This window comes from Corvus moneduloides, chromosome 8 (genome assembly GCF_009650955.1).
Source record: "Corvus moneduloides isolate bCorMon1 chromosome 8, bCorMon1.pri, whole genome shotgun sequence".
Classification (NCBI taxonomy): domain Eukaryota; kingdom Metazoa; phylum Chordata; class Aves; order Passeriformes; family Corvidae; genus Corvus; species Corvus moneduloides.
In genome coordinates this window covers 17,297,414-17,312,534 of record NC_045483.1, presented here as the reverse complement: position 1 = coordinate 17,312,534, position 15,121 = coordinate 17,297,414, and the positions used below count along the sequence as shown (strand labels likewise).

Genomic DNA, 15,121 nt, shown 5'->3' with positions numbered 1-15,121 from the left:
TACATGACTTCTGTTTTTCTTATCATGCAGTATATAGATGCCATGTTTAGGTTTGTTTTTACTCAGTTTAGCAAATCAGAAAAAAGGAGATCATTCTCATGGAAACACCTTACCTTTCTTCCATCACAAAGCGCAGAGGACTCGGCTCCTAAATTCAAACACCAGCATAGTGCTGGGAGGTTTGCTGTGAGCCCTTTCCCTCGCACACACCCATTTGTGCAAATCTCACAAGTCTTTCAACAGAAGGGGAGACTTTGCTGCAAAGGTTTTATTTTCCCAGGTCACACAGTAGGAAAGATGACTTTCTTTGGCTCTGTCATCAGTTCTCTAGAGAAAATCTCCAACCAATATCACAACTCAGCCAAAACAGGAAGAGACCTATCTGGGCTTGCTCCCGCCTGCCAGCCAGTGTGTGTGTGTGTGTGGAGTAGCGTCCCATGGCTGCCACCTGACCACAGGACCTGGAAAGGGCAAGGCAGGACTGGCCACAGGGTGCCAGAGGCTGGCAAGCAACCCCTGCCAATGCTGGGTGCCCACAGCCATGTGGAGTTCCTCCAAAACGCCACATTGCTGCAAGTGAGGTAACTGGGAGGGCAGTATATCACCTTCGGAAACAGCTAGAAATCTGTGTATGGCATCAAGCAGGAACCTGAGGAAAGGCAGGACATAGCTGTGAACTCATTACATGTTTCATAGACTTGACCTGTTAAAGGTCTGAATGACACAGAGCATGTTTTGCCTAGACCCAGTTTATGTTGTACAGCCCTTAAGCACCATCCATGCTAAGCACTCAGAAAAAACCTTCCAGCCCACTTTGTAGCCTCTAATCTAGCTGCATTTTCTAAGTGTCTAATCCATCATCTTGCCACTACTATATTGCTAAAATCCCCACACTGATGCTTTTTGAAGGAAAACCTTCAGGCTGCTGCAGTCAGATGGTTTAATAGCCGTGGGCCAAACTTGTGCACCCATGGACTGATTAAGAGCTGGCATTGTATAAATGGCCTGTGTCTGTGCTATCTGTGCACAGATCTGACGTGCTGTGACAATGTGTTGCTCCTTGTCCTGTTTTGGCCAGGCTCCACACATATAAGAGAAGAAAATATCAGCCTTTCATAAAAGCAGCACAGCAGTGGTGTCGGCTGTGCCATCCTTTTTAGGACGCGGTTGTGTAGAAGCACAGCCAAGACAGGAATGAAGGAGGAAAGGAGAGCTCCATGCTCTCACAAGCCCTGGTAGATAGGCTGCTCCCTATACCATGTCCCATCCAGGAAGGCATGAACGCAGCTTAAAGATGCGTTGGCAGGTGCTTGACTTCAACTTTGGCTTCCCTTGGCTTGTGTCTTTGTCTTTCCAAGTGAGGCATCTGACCAGCAGAAACAAAGGTAGTCAACCTCTCAGCGTTTCAATGGAGAAGTGACTATAACCAATCTGAACTATACTGATCTCAAAATGGAGCCACCAAACTTCATACATTTGTGACAGTGAAATAAAACGATAATCTTTTTTTCTTTCATCAAACTGGAATTCCCCAACCTCAGTATAAAGAGGATGGTTAAAAAAAGGTCCCTGAGCAATGACTCACATTTTCTTTAGGAGAGGTCTGCAAGGCTGAACTCAGACTGCCATTAACTCTGGTGGTTAATTTTTTGTTCTTAACTGGAACACTGTGCATCAAAATAGGAGGATTGATTATATTGTGCAGTTAGTTTTCTGTAGGAGTCTGTATGTGTCTACATTGCAGTCAGCAGTGCAAAGTAGAGCTGGATCAAGCTTAGACTACCTGGACCAGGGACTGAAAGTGGTTTAGTTCTGCTGACCTGCAGCAGCACATCCAGCTTTCTTTCCATCCTGCCTCTGACATAATTTTCAAAAGAGCTGCACAAGAAAAATAAACCAAAGCCCAAACTCTCCTGTTTTATGGAAACGCAGCATCAGAAAAGCGTTGTGAGAAGCCGATTCAGTTTTGATTTGCCTAAACAATCAGAGGCATGTGGGGGACATGTGCACGTCCAGGAGGCAGCTAGAAGATGGAGGAAAGAAAGCCTTGTCTCTGAGGAGACTTTGCCTGGCAACCAGTTCATGTCTCCCATGGGACAGGCAGCCAGCAGGGGAACACCGAGGACACTGTACCCTGCAGAGACACTCTCCAATCACACGGCAAAAGCTCTGCAGCGGACTGCAGCGGGACACTGCACTGCGCCAATGCTCTCCTGCCAGCAGGCAGACTTTGGGAGGGGCCAGGGGCATAAAAAGGACGGCGTCACAAGCCCCGCAGCTTTTCGAACTTGCTTTTTGAGTGTGGGCCTGGCTTGGGGCTTTTTCGACACTGTGCTTTTGCTTTTGAGGCTTGATGACTCGAGGGGCTTTTTGAGACTTACTTTTCAAAACTTGCTTTTGAGTCGGGGCTGTTGGAGCCTTACGCTTTTTGCCCTGGCGCCAGCCTGCCTTTTGGCTCTCCTGCCTTCGCTGGCTTTAGCTCGCCCTCACGCCTGTCCTGCCTCCCTGTGTCCCTGCCTGAGCCACCTGCATCCAACCGTGCTGGCCTTCGAGCCAGCCCACCGCCGCGACCCTGTCCGGGCTCTGGCCCTGCTGCCCGAGCGGCCCTCACCTCGTGTCCGGCCGCCCGTCCCCCGGCAGCCGTCCCCGGCAGCATCCCCCGGCAGCCGTCCCCGGCAGCATCCCCCGGCAGCCATCCCCCGGCAGCGTCCCCCGGCAGCATCCCCCGGCAGCATCCCCCGGCAGCATCCCCCGGCAGCCATCCCCCGGCAGCATCCCCCGGCAGCCATCCCCCGGCAGCATCCCCCGGCAGCATCCCCCGGCAGCATCCCCCGGCAGCATCCCCCGGCAGCGTCCCCCGGCAGCATCCCCCGGCAGCATCCCCCGGCAGCCATCCCCCGGCAGCCATCCCCCGGCAGCATCCCCCGGCAGCATCCCCCGGCAGCATCCCCCGGCAGCCATCCCCCGGCAGCATCCCCCGGCAGCGTCCCCCGGCAGCATCCCCCGGCAGCATCCCCCGGCAGCATCCCCCGGCAGCCATCCCCCGGCAGCATCCCCCGGCAGGCAGCGTGCACAGCACAGCCCAGCCCCGCCGTACGGACACCGACGGCGCTCCCCGGCCTCCGCTGGGAACGCCCTCTTCTCCCCTCTGTCTCCCCTCTCTCCCGCTCTCTCTCCCCGCCCCCTATTCCTTTTCCGTTCTCCTTCCTTCTCTTCTGTCCTTTCCAGCCGTCTTTAGTAGGGTAACTCCTTTTTATTTTTAGTTTTTCATTACCAATAAACGGTTCTCAGATACAATGTTTGTCTCGTTTGGCCTCATTTCGTTCCTGACCATCCATTTTTGAAAGAACTCCTTACAGCTTCCCTCAGTGGAACGCGACGGAAGTGAAAACTGAAACAGAAACTTGCGCAGGGAATGACTTGTCACGTTTTGAAAAGCTGATTATAAAGGAAAAGTTCGCTCTTCAGGAAGCCAAAACGCTGCAAAACAATTCAGTTTGTTATGCAAATATTAAAACCAAAACAATTATTTTATAATATCTACTACAGAAGAACAGGAACATAGAAATAAAAGGCCAGAGGGATGATCTTACTTAAGTTCCCTGCAAATTGAAAGTGCCCACATGTGTGAGATGTTTGTTCAGAAATTCCAAAGGCTGTTTTGCTGTGCACACCCACACCAGTTTCTCATCCATGCTGGAAAATGTAGTGCAGTTCCAGCTGCTCTGCAAGCAAACCAAACACCTGTGAGATGACAGAAACAAAATCAGTATTATAGTGTGGTACCAGAAGAACACAGGAATAGTTAAAGACAGCTCCAGTATACAGGACTGCTGCAATATGAAATAAATTATTTTCAAAGTTATTCTGCAGGCTGCCAGTTCTTGAAAAGATGTGGCTGAGAAATGAAGTGCTCAGTACAAAGAGTCTGAAATGTTTCTGCACAGGTAGCATGACAAGCATATTAAAGTGTGAGAGAGCTCAGGCTTATTTCCTGTATGGAGGAGAGAAAAGGAAAACAATACCAACAAATTCGTGAGAATAATTAAAGAGTATTGGGAAAAGCCTTGGAGATACACGGTTTTCTTGTTTTAAGGGAAGATACAACCCCAAAACTCACATCACTCTCTTACTGTTTGTCAGTACTTTGATTCTGGACTTCAAAGGGAAGCTTGCATTCCTGCTATCCCACTGCTAGCAAGAGCAAAAATACCCACCAAGTGTATCTAGCCTCTAGTGCAGAGCTGCAGTTGAGAATTACGAGGGATGTGGGAACAATCACAAAACAATGTACAGTCAGTGTTTTCTGAACAGCTTTTCAGTGGTTTTAGTTGAAATTCCCTTCCAAACAGAAAGTAAGATTTTTAAAGCTTTTGGAGTGCTAGAGAGCCCTTTCCCATCACTTTACACAGTGGTCTCTCACTCCCCCAATATACCAGCAACTGTGACAAAGTGCAATTTATTTTCAACCTAGTAGGGAATCAGCAAAAAATGCCTGTGACCAAAGGGATGCTGGAAAAATAGGTCCTGAACAAATACAGGAGAGGCGTAAGTGACGAGAAACAATGGCAGGAGGAAGCCAAAGGCACAGACCTTGGAGAGACAGCACTGAGCATCCCACACCCCAGGGGCAAGCAGGACACAGATGTCACTGACCCTGCCTCCCATACATCTTCCCACAGTGATGTCCATATGACTGGCTCTCTGTAGGACAGGATAGATCTGCCTGTATATGTGTCATTGGGATATGAACAAGAAACTGATGATACAGAAGTACCCAGTTTCATTTCCTGCATGTTTATCCTACAGTCAGTAATGGGATTGATACATTCTCCAGATTATCAATACCTGAAAATTTATGTTTCTTGGTCTTTTCCTAGTCCTTCCTTAAAACTACATGAAGATGCCTCTCCAGACTTATCTCTGGGAACGTTTTATGATACTCCTCAAATCACTGTGAAGCACAGTGAGGCCCCTGGCATGCCACTCTCCATCCCTGCTGGGGCTGGCTGTGCCCTGGCACCTGGCTCTGCCGGGTGGGGACCACGGCTGTCACTGCAGCTCATGGGAAGGATGGCTGTGATCTGGGCTATCTCAAAGGGTCTTGAAGTTCAAGGTCTGTCTCTAACATATGAGGCAACACCTATTCCTGTACTTTGAGGGGGCAGGGGGGCAACTAACTTCATACCAGTGTCCCCTCATTTATCCAAGAATGAACAGTGATCACTAAATTCAGTATTTTTAAACCTCCCAATCACATCTCTTCAAGACTTAAATTCCTTTAAACTTGTTAAAACTTTAAACAACCACGCCGGGCAGTGGGCACTGTTGTTGGGGCTGGGGATGGCAGGCAGGGGCTGCCCGGCCGCTCGCGGGGCCGAGGCGCTGCCGGCTGTCCTTGCCGGTCCCCGCGGGCAGGTGGCAGCCCGTGTCCGCGCAGTCCCACGCGTGTCCCCTCCTGCCGTCCCCTGGCGAGCCCCGGGCTGGCTCAGAGAGGACAGCGCGCCTGCCAGAGCTCCCTCCCCCGCTGCCTCCCCCGGCTCCTTCCCAGCCCTCCGGCTGTCAGGATCTCGGGGATGAGTTGCTCCCACGGGAAACGAGCTCGAACACGAAGCAAGCCGCAGACGGGCTTGTCATGGGCAGGAAGCCTTTCTCTGGCAGAGCTGAGCCTGTCATTGTGCTGAGACAGTGCCAGCTCTGAATTTGCATGGGATCCCTCAAGTCATGTCCCACAAGAGTTAAAATGACACCTAGGATGACATAAAAACTCTGTGGCAGCTTTTGTGACGCTCCTCGGGTTTGGGAATGAGCACAGCCTGACTCCCTTCAACCAGCCCTAGGATCAGGTGGCTCAAGGAAGTCCCACACTGCAACGCCAAACTCCACTGTAGCACAGCAGATCACTTGGCATCACTAGTTTTAAATTTAATACCACATGGAAAAATGGTGTCATACACATCCAGGCTGCAAACTGAGCTCTCTGAAATCTGGACTTGGCACTGTGACTGAAGTACGTGCTGCAATACCTGTGCCAACATGAATGTGCATTGCCTTAAAAATATTCACAAATAAATCAAATCCCTTGAGACTTAGATGTTCACTTTAATTCTTACTTACATAGCTGCTGAAATGCAATCAAAGGCAATGTTAGTTTAGCAGTGCCTCTGAAAGCCTAGGAAAGAGAGGATGGCTGTCCTAAAGTTTGGCCCTCTGAAGGGTAGTCTTTGCATCACCATAATCAAGTGGAAAAGCAACTGGTAAAGCTGAGGGAGGAGAAAGAGTGGGTGGTAACAGTTTAGAGGCTTTCTGGAGGAATTGGCTTATGAATAATAACCTTAATTACTGCAACATGCTATTGTAAACGGTCTTGTCTTCTTTCTTTTCCAGGCTCATAAGTTAGCCTATCATTTTAAATAACTATACATTAAATGCAGTCTTGACTTCTGTTCTAGCTACAGAAATGTTTGGAACAACCACCTCAGGAAATTTGTTGCCAAGAGTTTTTTTAATCTTACAGAATCTATGGCTGTTGCTTCCATCAGAAAAACTGGAACAGCTATGAGTGCTTGAAAATGTATAATCCTGTACCAGGAGACATCAGACACAGGTTGCAAAGTACTCCATGTGTTGTACTTTTTTTGTTTGGTCTATTTATGCATCTTTGGGAAGCAGCAAGTCAGCAAAGACTTGTGCAAGGTACCCAGCTCCTTTACTGAGATGCCTTACCTGAGAAAGCACCTTCTTGTAGGAGCTTTATTCAGATCTCCCTGCAGCACTCAAAACACTGACAGCACTCTGACATCAGACACACTGGTATAAGGAACCCACAGAGTAGAGAGCAGTCCATAAAGATGCTGTAAGGAAAGCAATGAGCAACGTTACTCAATGGCACCCAAATCATAATAACAGGTTACACGGACAGGTACTCACAGGCAGACTTTAGGGAGCCCAGGGCAAACAGTTTGATGAACAGTTGCACTGAAAAGTGCTTCCAAGGGTTCCTGAGCTGTGGCCCCACTGCAAGGTCCCTGGGGCCAATGACTGCAGTTCAGTTACCTTTATCAGGTGACCCAGGGAATACACACTATAGGGAGCAGCAACATGCCTAGAAAACTCATGGGATTATATGTCCTCTTATCACTGCTTGCCTTTACAACTGTAAGGCTATTAACCTGCTGTCAGTGCAACTTTTTAAGGTCTCTTCTTATTTGTAAGTGAGAACAGATGAGTAAACTAATGAGCTGGAGTATGGGGGCTGGAAACAAAAGATCTGTTATGCGTAAGTCAACAGTCTGAGACCAGCTCCATCTTCCCTCACCCGAAGACATTCCTACATAATCACAATAAAAGTGCACAGATCTTCCAGGAAATGCTGTTTTCAACATCCCCTAACTCATCCAACTAGAAACCAACCATCAACAGGACATGTGAAGACATTTCTCAAAAAGAAATATGGTTCTCCTACTTTTTTCTCTCAGCTGTGGATATATTTCAAAGGAAGATAGTAATGTATTGATTTTCTTCCTTAAATGCAGGAAATGGTTCTTCCAAATGTCACTAATTCGAATAAAATCAATACATTATGTTTGGACAGCAACCAGCTCCAGAAAATTTTAGCAAAGCAAGTGTCCGAATCTGTAAGTAGTTCAAAATAGGATTTCAAGTGCAATCCTGCTCTACTTGGTTTCAAGTTAGCTCTTAGGATTGAAGAGACAAGCTATTATCACTAGAAAGCAAGGAGATTTTTTCTTTTCTAGGCAGCATTCCACCTGAGGATCTAATAAGTCATCAGTTTGCTTTCACTACTTAACAAATCTGGTCAGACTTACAGAAAACTTTAGTACAAATAAGTCCACAGGGCCATGCATGACAGAGTCAAAAAGCAAAGCAGACTTTTAAGACCTAAAAATGCTAGGCACTCTTGGAGATAAAAGCACACTACAAGCACTCATGGAGATAAAAGCATTACTTAAAATGCAATGATGCCTACCTTTTTGGTGTCTTGACACACTATCAAACACAGAAGTGCAAGTTCTTCTTCCTTCTTCTGCTCTAACCTCACACTAATTGGTGCTGGAGATGTCAACAGTGACACGAGCTGTAGCAGAACTTGGCTGGGTTACCCTTCTCTGCTCTGGAGCAGAAAATTGCAGGTAAGTCCCTCACCTTCCAGAATGTAAGTCTGGGCTATTTGAGGACATTTCTTTCCTCATCGCTCTCATTGAGCCTGTTCCACTCTGTGTTCATTGCCAAGTAAGTTTGAGATGGATTCTCTCTGTTCCAGGGTGTCCTAAGTTAGCCATGTTAGTCATCTGGTGGGCCAAATGTCATGGGAAAGGCAGCCAAGGATCATCATTTGTGAACCCAACAGATGCACAGGGGCTCAGCACTGAGAACTTGTTGACACTGGCATCTACTGAGACATTAGGTTACCTAAGTTTTTCTGTGGAACTGATTTGGGTTAGGTTGCAGGAATTAGCAAAAATAAAAAACATGCTGTGAAGACAGTGTTACACTGTAAAGCTTTTTACTTGGTTGCACTACACTGTCCTTTGGGATTTTTCTTTTGTATTGTTCTTTTTTCCTAATAACGTGTCTGGGACTTTCTTCTTTGAAAACACAGTTCTTTTTATAATATCAAACAGGAAATTAAGTCTTCCAGCTAAGGTGAAACCCAGGAATTTTTCCTGTTGAACAATGGACTCCAGAGAGAGTTCCTATTTAGATAAGAAAGGGCTGGAAATTCCAACCACCTCAAAACAGATGAACAAAAGCTCCAAAAGCTACTGGTACTTTCTCATATTCATAAGGTTGTTTATGCCAGTCCTTTGCCCTGCCAGTCCTTTGCACTGAGGAAGGGTTAACTAAATGTTTTTGTCTTATCTCAGAGATGGAGACTCCAAAACTCCCCATATTGATATTTCACAACCTCTACTCTTCATATCAAAATGAACACTTAGTGTATTTCCAGCCCTGCCATACTCAGTACAACATGGAGAAGAGATTGTTCCCACCCTTTTAACAGCAGCCTTTTGCATATTTGAACATCATTGTCATGCATTTTGGCTCTCCTATTTTTTTTTTTTTCTTGCACCTTTGGGTTACACAGCACCAGTTTGTCCAGCCTTTCTTTGAGAGGCATGTCTTGTTCACAATGACAAGCACACAAAAATGAAAGGAACATTGTTTTTCTCCTTTTTTGCATGATGATATTAGCATGATTAAGCTTGCTAATTCAGCTACTCTTGAATTTCCTTATGGTTGTCTAACTCTGGAACTTACTAATTAGTCTCCAAAGAGTGTACTTTTAGATGTATACATTCCTGTGTACATTGCAATCCAGAATTCAACAAGTAGGGACTTCTGACTTTCCCTCACAAGGCAGTAGGTATGCTTAGGGATATACAATGTCTAATCCAGGATTCTTTTTGAAAATCTTATGCTCAATTATTTCAGTCTAAGTCTGCTAAATCTCCTGTATTCACTGCCACTTCAGCAAAAGAAGCAGAAATTATGCAGTTGGTGCTTTAGTTCCACAAATACTTGGCAAAAATATAGCATCTGAAATGAGTTTTCTTGGCTCATAACCAGGCATGCTTTGCAAGTGTGAAGGTATTTTACGCAGGACCAAGTCTGCTGTCACAACCAGACCTTGTCTTATTCTGGCTCTTTTTTCACATATCCTTTGTGAGAAGTCCCACGGAGCTGGGCTCTGTACAAAAATATTGGATATTCAATGCTTTGGATTTCATTTCCAGAGGAAATGTTGCTTTCATGAGGATGAAGTCTGTACTCACCTAGTTTAGAGAAATAATCTGAAAGAACTCTGTGTATCTGTTTCCTTTATTCTGCTGTCATGCTAAGGGTCTGCTGAGGAATTCTCTCTTTCCTGCCTCATCCTTACTGTAACAAGGCCACAAATATGCAGTTTTTTTCTTTAAATGGATGATTTTCTATTACCGTGTCAGGTCTTAAATACATTTCTTAACTTTCTATGGGATCATTAAATCACTGGAAATGTTAGGAGTTATCAGTTCAAAATTACAAGAAAAATACTTTAACATTTTATGCTATCCAGAGATTTTTAACCCCTGACCTTTGCCATCACAGTTTTGCTACTTTACCCATCTTTTCTCTATTTAGTTACGATACAGCCAGACCAGTACCAGGAATTGTGGCCTGTCAAAAATTAGCTCTTTCCTGGAATTACTCTTTAAAGTTTAATTTCAACATAACTCTTATGATCTTTGTGACTGTGGTTCTTTCTGAATCATTGTGATGGCTTTCTGAATTATTATAATTAATCAACTCCTTCCCCGCTGTTGGGACATTGCAGGCAGCCAAAGAAGGTGCTGACTTTTAAGATACAGCTCTTGGTGCGCCCTACCTCAGCTGCTGCCCCCACAGGCAGCCAACACACCGTGCTCCACCACACATCATTGCTTTGCAGCAGCAGCACACCAACGGGAGCTGTAGACAGTAACAGAGAATGAGACAGAAGAACAAATGAAATAAATACAAATATCTTTAAATTCAAAATTAAAGCTTTCTCTTGAATATCAGTAGCAAATTTCAACCTCCTAGGAAACAACCCCTGCCCTAAATTCACAAATTCAGGTACTCATTCAGAGAAGGTTTTAGGATGTGTGTAGATAGGACCTTCATTGAGAACACTGCTCAGTGCCAGAGGAAACTCTTTTTAAAATACCTTATTGCTAAAATAAGATCTGAAATTAAATTAGATAATTGTATATCAATTATACTAAATGCATTAAAGCAAGCAAGGCAAATAGGTGCTTCTGTCCCTAATTCAAAGGCATAACTTTATATGTAAGTATATAATGGGTTATGAGAACACATTCAATAATCTAGATGAACAAAACACTGAAGAACACTAAGAAACAGGCATTATGTGCTCTGAATCTCACATATCCATGTGTCCTGAGTGTCATTCATTACTGATGGGTTTCCTTTCACACCAGGGGTTGTTGATGTCATGGGTGTATATATCACACAACTAAGATCCTACAGGTGTAATTATTTTGTTCACTGTATCCATCACTACCCTGAAGAAGACCACCAGATGACAATGGTGAACCAGTTTATTACCAGTACAGCTTTGGATTCTAAACAATTTTTGGAGCTCAAGCCTAGGCAGGGATCTAATCATCCATTTGGATCTACATGACTTACCAGCTTGGAGGGAAGCTCTGTGACCCAAGCTGTGCACTGGCTCCTTTGGCACCTTTTCCTTCACAAGCAGTCAGACTTGCTGCATTCTTGATGCAGCAATAAGAAAAAGAAAAAGAAATATGGAAAATGTTTAAGAGAAAGCCCACTTGAATGCAAATAAAGTAAACAGCATGTGCCACAGCAACAGATAAATGTTTGGAAGAACACAATGCTAGAGGGCTGCCAGCGGTCACTTAGCTGAAACCGCTCCAGGATCTGAGACATCAGTCACAATGTTTACCATAAGCCAAAACACAGCTCAGCTCAGCAAACCAGGCAAGCACTGAACACAACCAGCATCTAAAAAGTCATTCTGAGGCCTCTCAGGTTTGTTGCAGTTTGAGATATGGTGGTGTCTGACAGAAGTTCATCTCAGCAGCCTCTCTGCACTCCCACTAAGTTGCCAAAGCTCTACATTTGTAGCAGCATTTGAATATCCATATTAAAATACACCAAGCACTACTTGCAAATGCACTGTTATTGCAGACATCTAGATATTGCATATAAAGGAACAAATATGACATCATTTTAGTGGCCACAGTGGTACAGATGTTCAGAATATAAGCAACAGATGTCGAAATTTACTTTCTTCTTCTAAAAATCTGATTTTCTTTTTCCATCTGTGCATCTGTTACTTTTGGTTGTGCCAGATAACAAAAAGCTACTGGCACCTCCAGAATGAAAGCAACAAAGACAATGGTGCATCACAGATAAGAATACCTTCACTGGTACCACAACACCAACCTAATGCCTTCCTGCCTCCCCAGGGGATTAACAGCACTGGTGACAGCCAGGCAGACAGACAGCAGGTTTCTCTGTGGGTATTCAAAATTGCATTATCATAGGGCAGATACAGGATAGACTGTAGGGAGACAGCCCAAATAAATAGGAAGAACTGTATATACATGGTAGGAACCCAACCAGCAATCACAGCTGATTGCATATGGGATGCACACAGGCACCTGAGATGGAGCAGGTAAGGACCTGGCAAGAAACCAAGCTGAGAAGAAGATAGACATAGTAATACAGAGACTGTATGGGAAGAAAACCATAGGGAAATTATTTCTGTTTTTAAAAAACGTAACTGTAAATAAAAGGCAGAAGATAAGGGGCACTACTGAAGCACAAAACAGCAGGTCTTATGGCTGCCTGTATATTTGTTTGACATTTTTCTGCCTTGGCCTGACCAGTGTCAATATAAGGTGTTTCCCATGCCATTGCTGTAGGTAACACACCTAAACACAGCCAATTTTGGTTATGTAGCTACAATCTTGTAGCTTCCTTGTTGACAACTGGTCTAGGCCTATTAGAAGAATCCCTTGGAAATTAGTAGATTGAGTTTTCCTTACATTTAGGTGGTTGACGTAACTCATTCATTTCTATAGAATTATTTTTTAATTTCAACCAGTGTAAGTTATACTGGAATTGCAACAGGATGATGTCTCCTTACCACAGGACTCAGACCAGACCTTCCAGACAGCTGGTCTGGAAGGCTGCCTGTCACAGAAACTTTCAGTTCCATCCATCTGTGGAAAGAATCAAAATAGAGAACTGAAGAAGAGTCGGGTTTTGATATGTGTAGGAAAAAGCCCAAACCAAGGGCCATGATGTGTTGCATTATGGTACATCACAGTAAAAGCACTTCCTGTTACCTAATAGGCAAGAAGAAAGGAAAAGGAACTATAATACGTACAGCTGACACTTAATGACATGTTGATCTGAAATAATTCCAGGACCTAAATTTAAATAGAAAGGTGTACTTGGCTTTTCCATTTATTAACTGGATAAATGTAAATAATCAGTTTTGCCATTTTCAAGTTAAAAAAATAAAACAACATAGATATTTTACTGTTTTTCAGAAAGCTAGACTGTTTCAACAGCTGCAGCCATACCACTTCAAGTGCAAGATAAAACTTTTGCATGACAAACAATGTGACAGTGACTCCACATAAGCTACATCTGCAAAAATTTGGTTTTCCTCCTTCACTGTTAAATGAAAATGTCAAAAAATAATAGCCAAACTGCATAAATGGCCACATACCTTTCTTCCCATCTATCACCTCCAATTCTTAAACTTCTTAAATCTCTTTTTTTGGGTTGTACTTTAATTTCTGTCATGGCCTCTAGCATCTCTAGTGTTGAGGACAGAAATACACCAGAATATCTCAACATTTTTGGTCAGCCTATTTCCAAAAGAAGAGTGGATCTGCTGCTATTGTGAAAAAAAAATGGTTTTGTTGCATGCACACAAACTGGGTGTGCAGTGCACAGACTGTCAGTGTGGTGCTCCTTGAAAGCAGTGGAATTAGCAAGAATAGCTACTGTTCAGGCATGCTGCACTCCCTCAGTGAAGTGTTTGCATGCCTGGGGAGGACACCAGCACGGAACAGGTTGCCACTGCCAGAATATTTTGTGCAAGCCACTGCCAGCCACCTTCTTTCTCAGGTGCAACCTGAGAGCACAGAGGGACTGAGCCAAAGAATTGTTCTGGCAAGAGAAATAGCTTGTACCTGGGCACCTTGAGCTCCTCAGCCCCTCCAGTCTGATATTTGCCCATCCTTTTCTAGCTTGGAAACCACCATGTGCACTCCAGGATGACAGGCAAAGAGACAGTTCCCAGCTTTGTTCCCGTAGCCTGCTAATATAATTCTGCAGCAAACAGGAAGAAAAACATTGGATGCTTTGCCTGGTCTTGAGGGCATCTGCTTCTCACCTGGCAGAGGTGCATTCTTGCCAAGGATCCTGTTCCGCACAGAAACTTTCCACTGATCATGCAAGACTGACCCCAGAAGCAGAGGGATTTTATCCATCTTTCCTTGAGGTTCTTCATGTTCTCTCCTCTGTCACAGGTACATTCTAGGACAGTGACAGGGATAGAAAACCTGCAGGCTTAGTAGAAGTATATTTTCTTCCAAACCCACAGCTCTTCTGTCCTAATTAGCAGAAGGGATCAGAAACGATGCCTTTCAGGACACATTGCTTCCAGCATTTGATTCCTGACATGGCATCCACCCTTACCAAGGGAAATAGCCCACATTTCAAGCACCTTTGTGAAGAATTTCTAGATACTTGCTTTTCCACTGTGGCAAACCTAGGGTGTCTCTTTGCTCTCTTCCCTCAGGGAAAGGCAGTGACCCTCTGTGTCTGGAAATTTACATACACCACAATGCATCTACCTAAAAACACTTCACAAAAAGAGCTTATTCCCAGTACTATTGTCCAGAGTGAGTTTACTGGGGAAGAAAAAATAGGCTGTTGCCACAGGTCACAACTGGTTTTTTTCCTGCATTCTTAATGCAGACCTCTTAATACTGCTTTACTAAGTAGGAACAACAAGGCTAATGCCAGTGAGAAGAAATAAAGACATATCCAGGATATGTCTGTGAAGCAGCTGAAGTTTATGGCATCAACTGAAACATGGACAGAGAAAACATGCTGGGATCAGAGATGGGGAGAATATGAGTTGAGTGAACAGCAAAAGATGCCTGGTTGTGTCATGTTTGTGTGTCTGTAGCTAACAGAGATTCTGTAGAAATGGATATGCCACTGCAGGAAGGGGAATCAGCAATACCCCTTGACTGGGACAATTCCAGAGTATGTAGACCTCTCTGCCATTCTGATGAACAGCTCCAGGATGCTCTGTGTTCTCATTTTCCAACAGTGAGTGTTCACCCATGAAGCAGCAGCACCAGACATGTTTGTTCTGCTTTCATCATTATTTCATGACAGGGGAAGATACGGATCTCAGCCCAAGCTCCACTACTGCTCATCTGACCCAACTCATCTTCCTCTTCCTTAAAAGATGCAAGAACAATCTTCTGCCTCTGTCCCTTAAAAAAACAAACATCTGGTCAGTCTAACCAGAGCTAGCTAAGTCCCTCCATCTTCC

The 15,121-nt window shown here is 44.6% G+C and overlaps 1 long non-coding RNA gene across 1 annotated transcript; it reads right to left on the bottom strand.

Annotated features, from left to right (window-relative positions):
* Positions 1–3,203: 3,203 nt before the first annotated feature.
* On the bottom strand, positions 3,204–12,225 carry LOC116447425. The gene is made up of 5 exons (XR_004241569.1): positions 11,194–12,225; positions 7,991–10,470; positions 6,727–6,854; positions 3,594–3,744; positions 3,204–3,480 (listed from the first exon to the last, which is right to left on the bottom strand). It is a non-coding gene; the product is annotated as an uncharacterized LOC116447425 (long non-coding RNA).
* Positions 12,226–15,121: the final 2,896 nt, after the last annotated feature.